The following is a 15,859-nucleotide window of genomic DNA, read 5'->3' on the forward strand; positions in this document are numbered from 1 at the left end:
TTGGTATGGAGCTGCATGAACTGCTTGTATATTTTAGAGATTAATCCTTTGTCAGTTGCTTCATTTGCAAATATTTTCTCCCATTCTGAGGGTTGTCTTTTCGTCTTGTTTATGGTTTCCTTTGCTGGACAAAAGCTTTTAAATTTCATTAGGTCCTATTTGTTTAGTTTTGGTTTCATTTCCATTTCTCTAGGATGTGGGTCAAAAAGGATCTTGCTGTGATTTATGTCATAGAGTGTTCTGCCTGTGTTTTCACTAAGAGTTTTATAGTATCTGGCCTTTATTTAGGTCTTTGATCCATTTTGAGTTTATTTTTGCATATGGTGGTAGGAAGTGTTCTGATTTCTTTCTTTTACATGTAGTTGTCCAGTTTCCCCAGTACCACTTATTGAAGAGGATGTCTTTTCTCCATTTTATATTCTTGCCTCCTTTATCAAAGATAAGGTGACCATATGTGCGTGGGTTTATCTCTGGACTTTCTGTCCTGTTCCATTGATTTATACTTCTGTTTTATGCCAGTACCATACTATCTTGATTACTGTAGCTTCATAGTATAGTCTGAAGTCAGCGAGCCTGATTCCTCCAGTTCCGTTTTTCTTTCTCAAGATTGCTTGGCTATTCGGGGTCTTTTGTGTTTACATACAAATTATGGAATTTTTTGTTCTAGTTCTGTGGAAAATGCCATTGGTAGTTTGATAGGGATTGCACTGAATCTATAGATTGCTTTGGTTAGTATAGTCATTTTCACAATGTCGATTCTTCCAATCCAAGAACATGGTATATCTCTCCATCTGTTTCTATCATCTTTAATTTCTTTCATCAGTGTCTTATAGTTTTCTGCATACAGGTCTTTTGTCTCCCTAGGTAGGTTATTCCTAGGTATTTTATTCTTTTTGTTGCAGTGGTAAATGGGAGTGTTTCCTTAATTTCTCTTTCAGATTTTTCATCATTACTGTATAGGAATGCAAGAGATTTCTGTGCATTAATTTTGTATCCTGCTACTCTACCAGATTCAATGATTAGCTCTAGTAGTTTTCTGGTAGCATCTTTGGGATTCTCTATGTATAGTATCATGTCATCTGCAAACAGTGACAGTTTTACTTCTTCTTTTCTGATTTGGATTTCTTTTATTTCTTTTTCTTCTCTGATTGCTGTGGCTAAAACTTCCAAAACTATGTTGACTAATAGTGGTGAGAGTGGGCAACCTTGTCTTGTTCCTGATCTTAGAGGAAATGGTTTCAGTTTTTCACCATTGAGACCGATGTTGGGTGTGGGTTTGTCATATATGGCCTTTATTATGTTGAGGTAGGTTCCCTCTATGCCTACTTTCTGGAGGGTTTTTATTATAAATGGGTGTTGAGTTTTGTTAAAAGCTTTTTCAACATCTACTGAGATGATCATATGGTTTTTATCCTTCAGTTTGTTAATATGGTGTATGATATTGATTGATTTGTGTATACTGAAGAATCCTTGCATTCCTGGGATAAACCTCACTTGATCATGTTGTGTGATCCTTTTAGTGTACTGTTGGATTCTGTTTGCTAGTATTTTGTTGAGGAGTTTTGCATCTGTGTTCATCACAGGTACTGGCTGTAGTTTTCTTTTTTTGTGACATCTTTGTGTGGTTTTCGTATCAGGGTGATGGTGGCCTTGTAGAATTAGTTTGGGAGTGTTCCTCCCTCTGCTATATTTTGGAAGAGTTTGAGAAGGATAGGTGTTAGCTTTTCTCTAAATGTTTGATAGAATTCACCTGTGAAGCCATCTGGTCCTGGGCTTTTGTTTGGTGGAAGATTTTTTGTTTGTTTGTTTTTGCGGTACACTGGCCTCTCACCACTGCGGCCCCTCCCGCTGCAGAGCACAGGCTCCGGACACGCAAGCCCAGCGGCCATGGCTCACGGGCCTAGCCGCTCTGCGGCATGTGGGACCCTCCTGGACCGGGGCATGAAGCCACGTCCCCTGCATCGGCAGGCGGACTCCCAACCACTGCGCCACCAGGGAAACCCCGATGGAAGATTTTTAATCACAGTTGCAATTTCAGTGCTTGTGATTGGTCTGTTTATATTTTCTGTTTCTTCCTGGTTCAGTCTCAGAAGGTTGTGCTTTTCTAAGAATTTGTCCATTTCTTCCAGATTGTCCATTTTATGGCATATAGTTGCTTGTAGTAATCTCTCATGATCCTTTGTATTTCTGCAGTGTCAGTTGTGACGTTTCCTTTTTCATTTCTAATTCTGTTGATTTGAGTCTTCTGCCTTTTTTTCTTGGTGAGTCTGGCTAATGGTTCATCAATTTTGTTTATCTTCTCAAAGAACCAGCTTTTAGTTTTATTGGTCTTTGCTATTGTTTACTTTATTTGTTTTTCATTTATTTCTGGTCTGATCTTTATGATTTTTTTTCCCTTCTGCTAACCTTGGGGGTTTTTGGTGGTTCTTTCTCTAATTGCTTTAGTTGTAAGGTTAGGTTGTTTATTTGAGATTTTTGTTTCATGAGGTAGGATTGTATTGCTATAAACTTCCCTCGTAGAACTTCTTTTGCTGCGTCCCATAGGTTTTGAATCATCATGTTTTCATTGTCATTTGTTTCTAGGTATTTTTTGATTTCCTCTTTGATTTCTTCAGTGATCACTTGGTTATTTAATAGCATATTGTGTCGCCTCCATGTGTTTGTATTCTTTAGAGTTTTTTTCCTCTAATTGATATCTACTCTCATAGCGTTGTGGTCGGAAAAGATACTTGATACGATTTCAATTTTCTTAAATTTACCAAGGCTTGATTTGTGACCCAAGATATGATCTATCCTGCAGAATGTTCCGTGAGCACGTGAGAAGAAAGTGTATTCTGTTGTTTTTGGATGGAATGTCCTATAAATATCATTTAAGTCCATTTTGTTTAATGTGTGATTTAAAGCTTGTGTTTCCTTATTTATTTTCATTTTGGATGATCTGTCCTTTGGTGAAAGTGGGATGTTAAAGTCCCCTACTATGATCGTGTTACTGTCGATTTCCCATTTTATGGCTGTTAGCATTTGTCTTATGTATTGAAGTGCTCCTATTTTGGGTGCATAAATATTTACAATTGTTACATCTTCTTCTTGGATTGATCCCTTGATCATTATGTAGTGTCCGTCCTTGTCTCTTGTAATAGTCTTTATTTAAAATTCTACTTTGTCTGATATGAGAATTGCCATTCCAGCTTTCTTTTGATTTCCATTTGCATGTAATATCTTTTTCCATCCTCTCACTTTCAGTCTGTATGTGTCCCTAGGTCTGAAGTGTGTCTCTTGTAGACAGCATATGTACAGGTCTTGTTTTTGTATCCATTCAGCCAGTCTGTGTCTTTTGGTTGTAGCGTTTAATCCATTTACATTTAAGGTAATTATTGATATGTATGTTCCTACTACTATTTTCTTAATTGTTTTGGGTTTATTTTTGTAGGTCTTTTCCTTCTGTTTTGTTTCCTGCCTAGAGAGTTCCTTTAGCATTTGTTGTAAAGCAGGTTTGGTGGTGCTGAATTCTCTTAGCTTTTGCTTGTCTGTGAAGGTTTTTTTTTTTTTAAATATATGTATTTATTTATTTATTTATTTATTTTTGGCTGCATTGGGTCTTCATTGCTGCACGTGGGCTTTCTGAAGTTGGGGTGAACAGGGGCTACTCTTCATTGCGGTGCGAGGGCTTCTCATTGCGGTGGCTTCTCTTGCTGCGGAGCATGGGCTCTAGGTGTGTGGGCTTCAGTACTTGTGGCACGCAGGCTCAGTAGTTGTGGCGCATGGGCTTAGTTGCCCCGTGGCATGTGGGATCTTCCTGGACCAGGGCTCGAACCCTTGTCCCCTGCATTGGCAGGTGGATTCTTAACCACTGTGCCACCAGGGAAGTCCCTCTGTGAAGGTTTTAATTTCTCCATCGAATCTGAATGTGATCCTTGCTGGGTAGAATAATCCTTGTTGTAGGTTTTTCCCTTTCATCACTTTTAATATGTCCTGCCACTCCCTTCTGGCTTGCTAAGTTTCTGCTGAAAAATCAGTTGTTAACCTTATGGGGATTCCCTTGTGTGTTATTTGTTGCTTCTAATAATTTTTTCTTTGTATTTAATTTTTGGTAGTTTGATTAATATGTGCTTCATTGTGTTTCTCTGGATTTATCCTCTACGGTACTCTCTGTGCTTCCTGGACTTGATTTACTATTTCCTTTCCCATGTTAGGGAAGTTTTTGACTATAATCTCTTCAAATATTTTCTGAGACCCTTTCTTTTTTTCTTCTTTTGGGACCCCTATAATTTGAATGTTGGTGTGTTTAATGTTGTCCACAGGTCTCTGAGACTGTCCTCAATTCTTTTCAGTCTTTTTTCTTTATTCTGCTCCTTGGCAGTTATTTGCACCATTTTATGTTCCAGTTCACTTATCCATTCTTCTGCCTCAGTTATTCTTTTATTGATTCCTCCTAGAGTATTTTTTAATTTCAGTAATTGTGTTGTTCATCACTGTTTGTTTGCTCTTTAGTTCTTCTAGATCCTTGTTAAATGTTTCTTGTATTTTCTCCATTCTGTTTCCAAGATTTTGGATCATCTTTGCTATCATTACTCTGAATTCTTTTTCAGGTAGGTTGCCTATTTCGTCTTCATTTATTTGGTTTTGTAGGTTTTTACCTTGCTCCTTCATCTGTAACATTTTTTTGTCTTTTCTTTTTTTTTTTAATTGGATGGGTGGTGCTGTAATCTTGTCTTAGTGGTTGTTTGGCCTGAGACATCCAGCACTGAAGTTTGCAAGCAGTTAGATAGAGCTGGGTCTTGGTGCTGAGATGAGGACCTCCGGGAGGTCTCAGTCCAGTTGATATTCCCTGGGGTCTGAGGTTCTCTGTTAGTCCAGCAGTTTGGACTTGTAGCTCCCACCATAGGAGCTCATGCCCGACCTCTGACCTGGGAACCAAGATCCCGCAAGCTTGTGGCGCTGTAAGAGAAAAAAAAGGAAGAAAGAAAGAAGAAAGGAACAGTACAATATCAAAGAATAAAAACAAAATAAAATTAGAAAGATAAAAAATATATTAGGAAAAATAAAACTATAATTGAAACAACTACAGCAAGGTAAAATTAAACCACATCAGAAAAAAGAATAAAAAAGGCGGGTGGAGCAACAAGCCAAAAGGAGAGATCACTAACAAATTGTAAAGAATAAAATAAAATTAGAAAAATAAAAGATTTATTAGGAAATATAAAAGCATCAATAGCAATGAATCAACAAGGTAAAACAGAACCCCAATCTAAAAGCGGAAAAAGGAAAAGGAAAAAAAAAAAAAGCCTTGGCTGTGGGGGTGTACTTTAGGCAGGGGTGGAACTTAGGCAGGGGTGGGGTTTAGGGTGGGGCGGGACCTAGGCAGGGGGTGTGTAGGGGTGGGGTGGTGTTTGAGCATGGGGCGGGGCTTAGGCGAGGTGACTTTCACGTATGGGGCGGGGTCTCTGCTTAATACCTGTGCAGAAGGGGAGAGGCAGCATGTGGAAAGGAGGGCCTCTGGTGTGTGGAGTTCCAGAGTTTGAAGGTGGGGCCCTGAGTGAGGGTGTGTGGGTGGGATTTAGGCCCAGCGCATTGGAAGGCGTCTCCAAATGTAGAGGTAGGACCCTGGATCGGTGTGTAGGGGCAGGGCTTTGGCTCTGCGTGGCAGGAGGGAGGCTCCGAGGGCAGAGGATTAGACCTGGAGCTCAACCGGCTCCCTGGTGCCTAAGTGGACAGGGAAAGCATTGGCCCCGTTCCCTTCCATTCCTCTGCCCCCCTCCCCCTTTGTCTCCCCCAGGGTCTACCCCGTCACTGCTGGACCCCTAACCATGGGTGGGTCCTGTGGGGTGTAGGAACTCCTCCCCTCTCCCAGCCACCCCTCAGGGGTGTGGATCCCAAGGTCCGGCGTTTACTTTTGCCCCCCTCATCCCTCCCTCCCACTCCCTCAGGACCTGAGTGGCTGGAGATGGCCTAGGTGGGCAGAGGATCTGGCCCGGGATCTCAGCAGGTTCCTGGGGGTCCAAGTGGGCAGGGGAAGGCTGGCCACACTCCCTTTTGATCCTCTGCTGTCCCAGTGGTTCCCCAATTTACCCGTTCGGGTGTGGGAGCCCTTTCCCTCCCCCAGCCGCCCCTCAGGGGCGCCAGTCCCTTCCTGCCTCCACTTCTCCCCCCACTTCACACCCCCCATGCCCCACATCCTACCCAGTTTCTGGGGGTTCCTCCCATCCCCTTAGATGTCTGTGGTCCCCCACCGGTGCTTGGTAGGTGCCCTAGTTGTGAGAAGACTTGAATTCCGCATGTCCTGGTAGTACACCATCTTGACTCCCCCCCACCCCACCCCCAGCAGGCGGATTCTTAACCACTTCACCACCAGGGAAGTCCCTCTTATTGTCATTTTAAACCTGTTATCTTCTTTCATTTTACTTTGCTGTTTGTATTCTTTTTAATTGCAATTTTAGAGGGATTTCAGGAGCTCTCGGAGGTAAACTCATTGTTTCATCTGCCATGCTTAACTAGAAGTCATTAATAACTTTTCTTTTGCTCTTGGAATTGTTTTAAATTTGTAAATCATGTACAGTTGTATTTTTTCAAAACTTGGATGTTAGAAGCTATTCTAAACGTTCGTTTTTCTCTTTGGAGTTTGCTTCTTGAAATTTTTATATTTAGAGGCTTATGTGTAGGGCTCTTCATGAGACTGATATGCCAAAATGTTCAAAACTTGAGAGATTAGGTTAGCTCATCCTGTAGCTTTGAGGACATATTAAAGTTATGAATAAGATCTTTTTAGAAATTACTTGTTGCTGATCTCAAGGAGAGCTGTTGATTTTTATATGTTCTTATATCTGGCTACATGACTAAACTCCTATTTACTCAAACAATATTTAGTCAGTTTGCTTGGATTCTCTAGGCAGACAAATCATATTATCTTATACATAAAGTTTTATTATACTGATGAGGACAGTGTAATGTTGTGTAGTAGTAATAAAATATCTGAATAAAATATCTACTAAAAGCATTAGGTGACCCATTTAAATTGTTTCATTTAAAGCAGATTGTTTTGGATAGTCTTTTAAAATTATACTTCATCAAAAGCTGTCCACTAAAATTAGGCACATGTGTGTGATACCCATTATTCTGTGGATAACAAAATATTTGAAAGTTTCCCAACTCTTAGATTGGCTTCTCTTCCAAAGTCTTACAACCACTGTGTTTTCTCTGAACTTTTGAAAAATATCTGTCTAAAGTAAAGAGCACACACCTGACATTGCCATGGCCTGGCTTGACAATGGAGTTCAGTTTCTTCAGGCTTCTCTTACGTTATTTCACAAGTCAGTTCTTTGGTCAGAATATAGTTCATAATAACAGTTCTTTGTTATCACTTCTTTTTTGTCCTTTTTAGAATTCTATCAGCAAAACAAAATAATTTTGAGGTTGCCTAACCTTTAAAAAGGAATTCAAGGGCAATTAAACATTTTTTGTGGTCATTTTGGTTGTGCTCTACAAAACCAGTTCTTCCCACAAAACATAATGAGACATGCCTGGGAAGATTTATATAATACCATGCTTGTCCCAGAATTATTAAGAAAAAAAACTGTGAACAACATAAACAACCCACAATAGGGAATTAGTTATGTTGTGGTGCTTACCTATATGCTGGTGTAATATTCAGTCATTAAAAATAATTTTCTTAAAAATATGTAGGTACATGGGAAAACGCACATGTTACAGAAGGTGGAGAAAAGCAGGACTTATAACTATATGTATAATATATCCCATTTTATATAAAAAGTACATCCAGAGATAAATGGTTGCAAGGGAAGGTTGTATGTTAAAGAACTTAGTTCATTTTCATTTTCTCTTTTCTGATTTTTCTACAGTAAATTCATATTAATATAAAATAATATCCACAAGGTGATATACAAAGATAATTCAGCAGTGAGAAGACGCAGTTTGTAGAGATACAGAGGCTTGAATTCTAGTCCTGCTTTTATCACACACTAGCTGTATCACCTTAACGTCTCATAGCCTTGGTTTCATCGTTTGTAAAATAAACCTTGTGGGATACAATTATATATAAAGTGTTTCACAAATATGAGGGATTATTGGCACTTATCTTTTATTTGCAGATGGGTGGCCTGTTTGCACATGATCTACTTCATACATTTGGGCAATTAAAGAAACAAGTAAACAAAGTTGGTATTTGTAATGCATTAAATGTGGAGCCTAAAAATGTCTGTCAGTTCTAACCTTGCACCCTTGAGGTATCATTTGTTTCCAGGTTATGCCAAGGTCTTGAAGAAAACTGGAACTGAATAAAGACAGATAACATCCTGAAAAGGAATCCCCATATTGGCTGTTCCCAGATATGTTGTAAAATTTTTATGAGCATGATCTGTGGGAAATGATGAGAGTCAAGTGGAAGGGAATAGTCAAAAACATACATTGTTGCATATTTATGAAACAGACATATATATGGTATGTCCATTGATAGTATCACTCCAAGTAGATGTGTTTCCTCAGTGACTTGGAAAAGGAGGGCAAAATGTAGGCCAGTCAGTTACGATAGTCAATTCTAAACAGTTTAGGTTTTGCACCTGTGATAGCATTTTTTTCCCCTGTTTGCCAGTAAAGACACTGGGGAGAGCAAAATCCTGATTTTTATCCTGTTTGTTTAATGCTTATCATTCTGCTTACTATCTTTTAGTGACTACTCTGTTTCCAGCTGTCTAAACATTCTCTCACATTCCTGTCAGAAATGTGACTCGAGCTCAGGTTCAAGAAATGCAGTGTCCACTCCCTCATTGTTTTTTGGTTTTTTTTTTTTTTTTTTTTTTTGGCCACACTGTGAGGGGAATCTTAGTTCCCTGACCAGGGATCTAACCCAGGCCCTCAGCAGTGAGAGCACGGAGTCCTAACCACTGGACCGCCATGGAATTCCCCTCTCATTGTTTATTACTTTCTCAGCACGCTTTTAGTTAAGGTTTGAAATGATTAAACCAGTTAGCATTATTATATTTCAAATCCAAATCCTATGAGGAGTACTTCTCATTAATAGTGGGATCATCTCCTGATACACCAAATTCGATTATTACTTAATCTTATGATACAATGAATTTGAAAAGTAGACATTTAACTGGAGGTTAAGGCCTTTCTTTTCATCCATTGAAAAAACATTTCTGTAAACTCAGTTATGTGAGCTATTGTTTATTTATTGTGTATTAATATATTTCATTTAAGAATGCAACATCAAAATTTCTTATGAAGTATGATTCTAATAATATTACTGCATAGTATAAAATAATTACGTAGCTGTATTCTTATGTATGAAATAAAGGGTCTTATGTGTAACCAGTGTAACCAGCTATCTTGGCAGCTTCTTTGTGAAAAATTTAAGTAAAAAATATCTGACCAGGCCTAGCATGAATTACCATTACTATCTTAGTTGTGGTCACATTAAGCTTAGTTTTGAAGAAGTACTTATTGAATCCAAAAAGAGGATCCTTGGAATTTCCCAGAAGTTTTACTGTTAATACTTTTAAAATCAGAATTCCTGTTAAAATGTTAACTTGGGGAAGTGAGGCCATTTAAATAACTAAGGAGGTCTTCCTACCTAAACTCTCATATTCTCCTTCTGGATGTTATGTGTTTATTTTTTTCTATGAGAAGGAATTTTCTTACAGACTTCTTTTTTTTTAAAGGGACACCTTTAATTTTTTTAATTAGAGGTTGAACAGTAAAATGTAGTTTAGTGAGCTGTAAATTTATAGATGTGTATATGAAGGTCTTGGAAAATATTGAGTGACTGTTATCCCAAGAACCTTCTACAACATTTCACCTTTGAGAGATCATTAAAATTAGTCACAGTAATGCTATGGACATCTTTTATTATTCTGTAATATTTTTATTATATTCACTGTATGTGTAAAGCATTTGAGAAAAGTAAGCATGAGTTGATTTTTCTAGTTTTAGCAGCAAAATATCTGATTGCTTATTTAAGTAATATATCTATTCATTTACAAAAGTTAATTTGTTATTTGTGAACACTTCTCTGTGATGGGTACCTTTGATTTGAGAAATCAGTAAAGTTGGTTGAGTTGGAACTAACATAAAGAGATTTAGTTTAATCCTTACTGAAAACCTATAGTTTCATTTAAATTATGTGAAAATGTATAGTTATTATTCTAGCTTTTAGTACCGTTTGCCAAGCCTGATGAGCAGCTGTGATAATGAATGACAGACCTCTAAGAGAATGCGATTATTTGCTATTAATTCACAGAACTGATTCACTTTATATCAGAAGACTTGTTTGTCGAATGAGTAGACCTGATGACACAGGCTCTGTATCATTATATTATTTCATACCCAAGCTCAGACACGAGTATTTTGAAAGACACTTCTGGGTTTTGTTAAACCCAGAAGTTTAACCTGTTAAAACTCCCTGGTTCTGCCAAAGATTATACCTTTCTGCTACCTAAGTAGCTTAAGCCAAGGCTAGTTACACATTAACACTCATTCTTACTAGAATAGCAAGTCTCATACTTTGGGAGTCTCACACTTTATACTCTCACAGATGACTGAGAATCTGCAAAGAGTTTTGTTTATGTAGTTTTATCAATTTTAGTGTTAGAACTGACAACTAGAAAAATTTAAGCTATTTATTTATTTTAAAAAGGACAGGAAACTATTGCATATTAAATAGCATATTTTTTGAAAAAATAACTGTACTTTCCATAACGAAAAAGATAGGGAAAAGAATGGTATTGTTTTATATTTTTGTAAATATCATTGATATTGGCTTAATAAAAGACAGCTGGATTCTCATACCTGCTTCTACATTCATGCTTTTACAGTACATTGTTTTGGTTGAAGTATATGAAGAAAATCAGGTCTCACGAATATGTAGTTGGAAAGAGGAGTATTTTTATAGCCTTTTCAGATACTTATGGAAACTCTTGTTTGAATACTACACCAACACTCAACAAATAATAATATCTTAAAGGCTAGTTGCAATGTGAGATATATAAATGCATCAATGAACTTTTTTTTACTCTGCTACGATAAAATATATTGGTTGGCTTTGCACTTTGAAAGATCTTTTATCCATGCATGATTTTATAACATCATGCATTAGTCACTTGGCAAATAGGGATCAATGAGTTATGCAGATATTCCAAATGTTGACACATACAGTATTTAAAATATTACATTAGTTAATAATACTGTCATATTAATCAGGAATGCAAAGCTGTCAGGCTCATGATGGTGCTTGAAAGTTCATTTTATCACTGGTAACAAACAGTCTCAGATCTGTATCTTGAAGTGACAGGCCTATTTCATTCATTTGAGACAATGTCTACCAAATACATAAGACTATATAAACATGTTTGTCAGTTATTCTTTCAAGTAAAAAATGGTGTTCTTGGGGGAAAAAAGAGAACAGTTCAGCTCACAACTTAAACATCTACACAAGTAGTTTTTTGCTAAACAACTGTAATACTTCTGTATGCAGCAAAAGTGCTTTATGTGTATTTACTCTTTGAAACAGAATACTGTATACTCAAGGGTCAAGTTACAATGAAATTAAAATGTTTATTGCTTCATCAAGGAAATTATTAACAGAAACTTTTTTTTTTTTAAACTGCAAACGTGCGTGTAAATACAGTGACTACAAGTATAGTTTGGTGCTGCTGCATTGATTACTGTTAAGTTACCAGCAACTTTACCCACCATTACTTTTCCACCATTAATGTAAATGTCGACAAAGTGAAAGAAACAACCAGTTCTTAGTACTAATATGATAATAGTTTCGACCACCGGGACTCCTGTGATTCTGTGTACCACACTTTGAGGGCTACTTTTCTAGAATGAAAAAGGCTTATGGTGGCCACAGGAAAGCCAAAGATGTAAAGTCATGGATAAATGAATTGTTGAGGGTGAAATATACATGTAAACAAATTGACAAGTCAACTTTTCTGTACCATGTTAGTAAAATATATAAGTTTAGTGCTATATATAGGAAGAAAAGGTTATTATAATTATTTATTATAATAAGAATGTATAAAATCATTTGGAACACATGAGTGGAACTGCTTGATTCTTTGGTTTGGAGGGGGCTAGAGAAACTGGGGCGCTTCAGAGAAGACGTCACAGAATAAGTGAAACTGAAGTGCTCAATAAATATTTGTTCAATGAATTACTATTTCAAAACACAAATGTAGTAGAGAAAAATAGTTTCACTTAACTAATTAATGTGTCCTTAAGGTTTTCATGCTATTTCTTTATGTATTCCTTATGATGTCTGCTCAAGGAAATGAGTCTGGTAGAATTTTTCATTTGGTAGAGAAGCTATGAACTTGATTAATGTGTCTCTCTAAATGTAGGAAGTCATCCAAATATTACTTTTTTGATGTCTCTTTAGACTGAGTCAAGGAGTCAATGAGGCAATGAAAGGAGAGGCAGGAAAAAACTAGTAAAGAAGGGGAAAGAAAGTGTTATAGCTGTGATGATAGAAACTAAGGTTAGGTCAAAGGGGGTAATAATCATAATAACTAACACTTACCACGGAATTATATGGCAAAGGCTATTCTGAGTACTTTTCATGTGTTACCTTGTATGATCGTCCCAAGAGTACTAGTAGATAGGTTCTAATATTCTGCCTTTTACAGATGAGGAAACTAAGGCACTGAGAGGTTAAATAAAGTGCTCCAAATTACACAGTTATTAAGCAGGGTAACAGAAGGCAATCTGGCACAGAGAGCTGCTGTATTGGTGAGCTCCTTTCTATTTCTATTCCATCTCTTCAACAATATTGTTATCCAGATATTTTTTCTTCATGTTTTTAGAGATAGACTTTACTTTTTAGAATACTTTTAGATTCACAGCAAAATTGAGCAGGAAGTACGAAGAATTCACATATATTCTCTGTTCCCCAAACGCACAACTTTCCACAATATCAGTATGCCCCACCACAGTGGTACATTTGTTACAGTCAATGAATGAACTTACATTGGTCACATCATTATCAACCAAAGTCTGTAATTCACCTTAGGTTTCACTCTTAGTGTACATTCTAAAGGTTTTGAAAAATGCATAATAAAATGTATCCACAGTTACGGTATTATACAGAATAGTTTCACTGCTCTAAAAAGCCTCTAAGTTCTGCCTATTTATGTCTCCCCAACCCCAGGCAACTACTAATCTTTTTGCTCTCCATAGCTGTGCATTTTCCAGAATGTTAAGTAGTTGGAATTATACCACATGTAGCCATTTCAGACTGGTGTGTTTCACTTAGTAATGTGCATTTACGTTTCCTCCATGTTTTTTCATGGCTTGATAGCTCATTTCTTTTTAGCACAATAAAGTATTCTGTCACCTGGATGTGCCTTCACCTACTGAAGGACATCTTGGTTACTTCCAAGTTTTGGCAATTATGAATAAAGCTGCTATAAACATCCATGTGCAGGTTTTTGTGTGAACATATGTTTTCAACTCCTTCGGGTAAATAGCTGAATTGTATGGTAAGAGTATGTTTACTTTTGTAAGAAACTGGTGCACTGTGTTCCAAAGTGGCTGTACCATTTTGCATTCCTACCAGTGATAAATAAGAATTCCTGTTGCTCTACATTCTTGCCAGCATTTGGCATTGTCATTGTTTTGTATTTTGGCCATTCTAATAGATATGTAATGGTATCTTGTTGTTTTAATTTGCTTCCTTTATGAAATATGATATTGAACATCTTTTCATTTGCTTATTTGCCACCTTTATATCTTTTTTGGAGAAGTATCTATTCAGATCTTTTGCCCCCTTTTTAATTGGGTTGTTCACTTTCTTATTGTTGAGTTTTAAAAACTCTTTGTATGTTTTAGATGACAGTACATTATCAGATATGTGTTTTGCAAATATTTTCTCCCAGTCCTTAGCTTGTCTTCTCATTTTCTTGACAGTGTCTTTCACAGAGCAGAAGTTTTAAATTTTAATGAAGTCTAGCTTATCAATTATTCCTTTCCTGGTTCATGATTTTGGTGTTGTATCGAAAAAGTCATTGCCAAAACAAAGATCACCTAGGTTTTCTCCTTTGTCATCTTCTAGAAGTTTTATAGTTTTGTGTTTTACATTCAGGTGTATGGTCCACTTTGAGTTAATGTTTGTGAAGAGTGTAAGGTCTGTGTCTAGATTCATTTTCTTGTATATGAATATCTAGTTGGTCTAGTACCATTTGTTGAAAAGACTATTTTTTCTCCATTGTATTGCTTTTGCTCTGTTGTCAAAGTTCAGTTGATTATACTTGTGTGGTCTGTTTCTGGGCTTACCATTCTGCTTAATTGATCTATTTGTCTTTTCGTTGACTGGTACCACACTGTCTTGATTACTGTAGCTTTATAATAAGTCTTGAAGTCAGATAGTGTCATTCTTACAACTCTGTTTTCCTTCAATATTGAGTTGGCTGTTCGGGGTCTTTTACCTCTCCATATAAACTTTAACATTAGTTTATCAACATCCATAAAATAACTTGCTGGAATTTTGTTTGGGATTGCATTGAATCTGTAGATCACACTGGGAAGAATTGAAACTTGACAATATTGAGTCTTCCTATTGATGAACATTGGAATTGCTCTCTCTTTCTCTCTACTTAGTTCTTTGATTTCTCATCAGAGTTTTGTGATTTTTCTTATATAGATCTTGTACATAATTTATTAGATTTATACCTAAGTATTTCATTTTTGGGGGTGCTAATGTATGAAGATGGTATTGTGTTTTTAATTTCAAGTAACAGTTGATTGTTGGTGTATATAGGAAAGCAGTTGGCTTTTGTATATTAACTTTGTATCCTGGAAACTTGCTGGAATTGTTTATTACTTTCAGGTTTTCTACATAGACAGTCATGTCATTTGGGAACAAAGACAGTTACACATCTTCCTTCCTAATCTGTAAACCTTTTATTTCCTTGTTTTGGCTAATTGAATTAACTAGGACTTTCAGTGCAATTTAGAAAAGGTGTGGTAATAGGTGACATCCTTGCCTTGTTCCTAATCGTAGCTAGAAAGCTTCTAGTTTCTTATGATTAAGTATGATGTTATCTGTAGGTTTTTGGTGAATGTTCTCTGTCATGTCAAGGAACTTCCCCTCTATGCTTAGTTTGCTGAGAGTTTTTATCATGAATGGGTGTTAGATTTTCTCAAATGCCTTTTCTGTATCTATTGATATGATCATGTACTTTTTCTTGTTTAGCTTCTTGATGTGATTAATTGACTTTCAATGTTGAACCAGCCCTGCATACCCAAAATGAATCTTATTTGGTCATGGTTTGTAATTCTTTTCATACATTGCTACATTCAATTTGCAGATATTTTGTTGAGGATTTTTGCATCTGCATTCATGAGAGATATTGATGTATAGTTTTACTGTAATTTCTTTTTCTGGTTTTGGCATTGGGGTAATGCTGGCTTTATGGAATAAGTCAGGAAGTATTTCTTTGGCTTCAGTCTTCTGGAAGAGATTGTAGAGAATGTTTTAGTTTCATCCTTCAGTGTTTGGTAGAATTCACCATGCACCCATTGTGGCATGATACTTTCTATTTTGGAAGATTATTAATTATTGATTCATTTTCTTTAATAGATATAGGCCTATTCAGATTGTCTACTTCTTGTGTGTCTTATCAGATTATATCTTTCAAGAAATTGGTTCATTTCATCTAGATTATCAAATTTGTGGGCACAGAGTTATGCATAGTATTCCTTTATTATCTTTTTAATGTCCACAGGATCTATAGTGATGTCCTGTCTTTCATTTCTGATATTAGTAATTTGTATCTTCTTTTTTATTTTTAGTTTGTCTGGCTAGAGACTTGTTGATTTTAATGTTTTTTTCAGAACTAGCTTT

General features: G+C 36.6%; 1 protein-coding gene across 5 annotated transcripts in view; it reads left to right on the forward strand.

The window, feature by feature from the left end:
* Nucleotides 1–15,859, forward strand: part of SBF2 (SET binding factor 2) — a 469,751-nt gene that overhangs the window by 188,618 nt on the left and 265,274 nt on the right. The gene's annotated exons all lie outside the window — the stretch shown is intronic.

Source organism: Globicephala melas, chromosome 8, assembly GCF_963455315.2.
Source record: "Globicephala melas chromosome 8, mGloMel1.2, whole genome shotgun sequence".
Classification (NCBI taxonomy): domain Eukaryota; kingdom Metazoa; phylum Chordata; class Mammalia; order Artiodactyla; family Delphinidae; genus Globicephala; species Globicephala melas.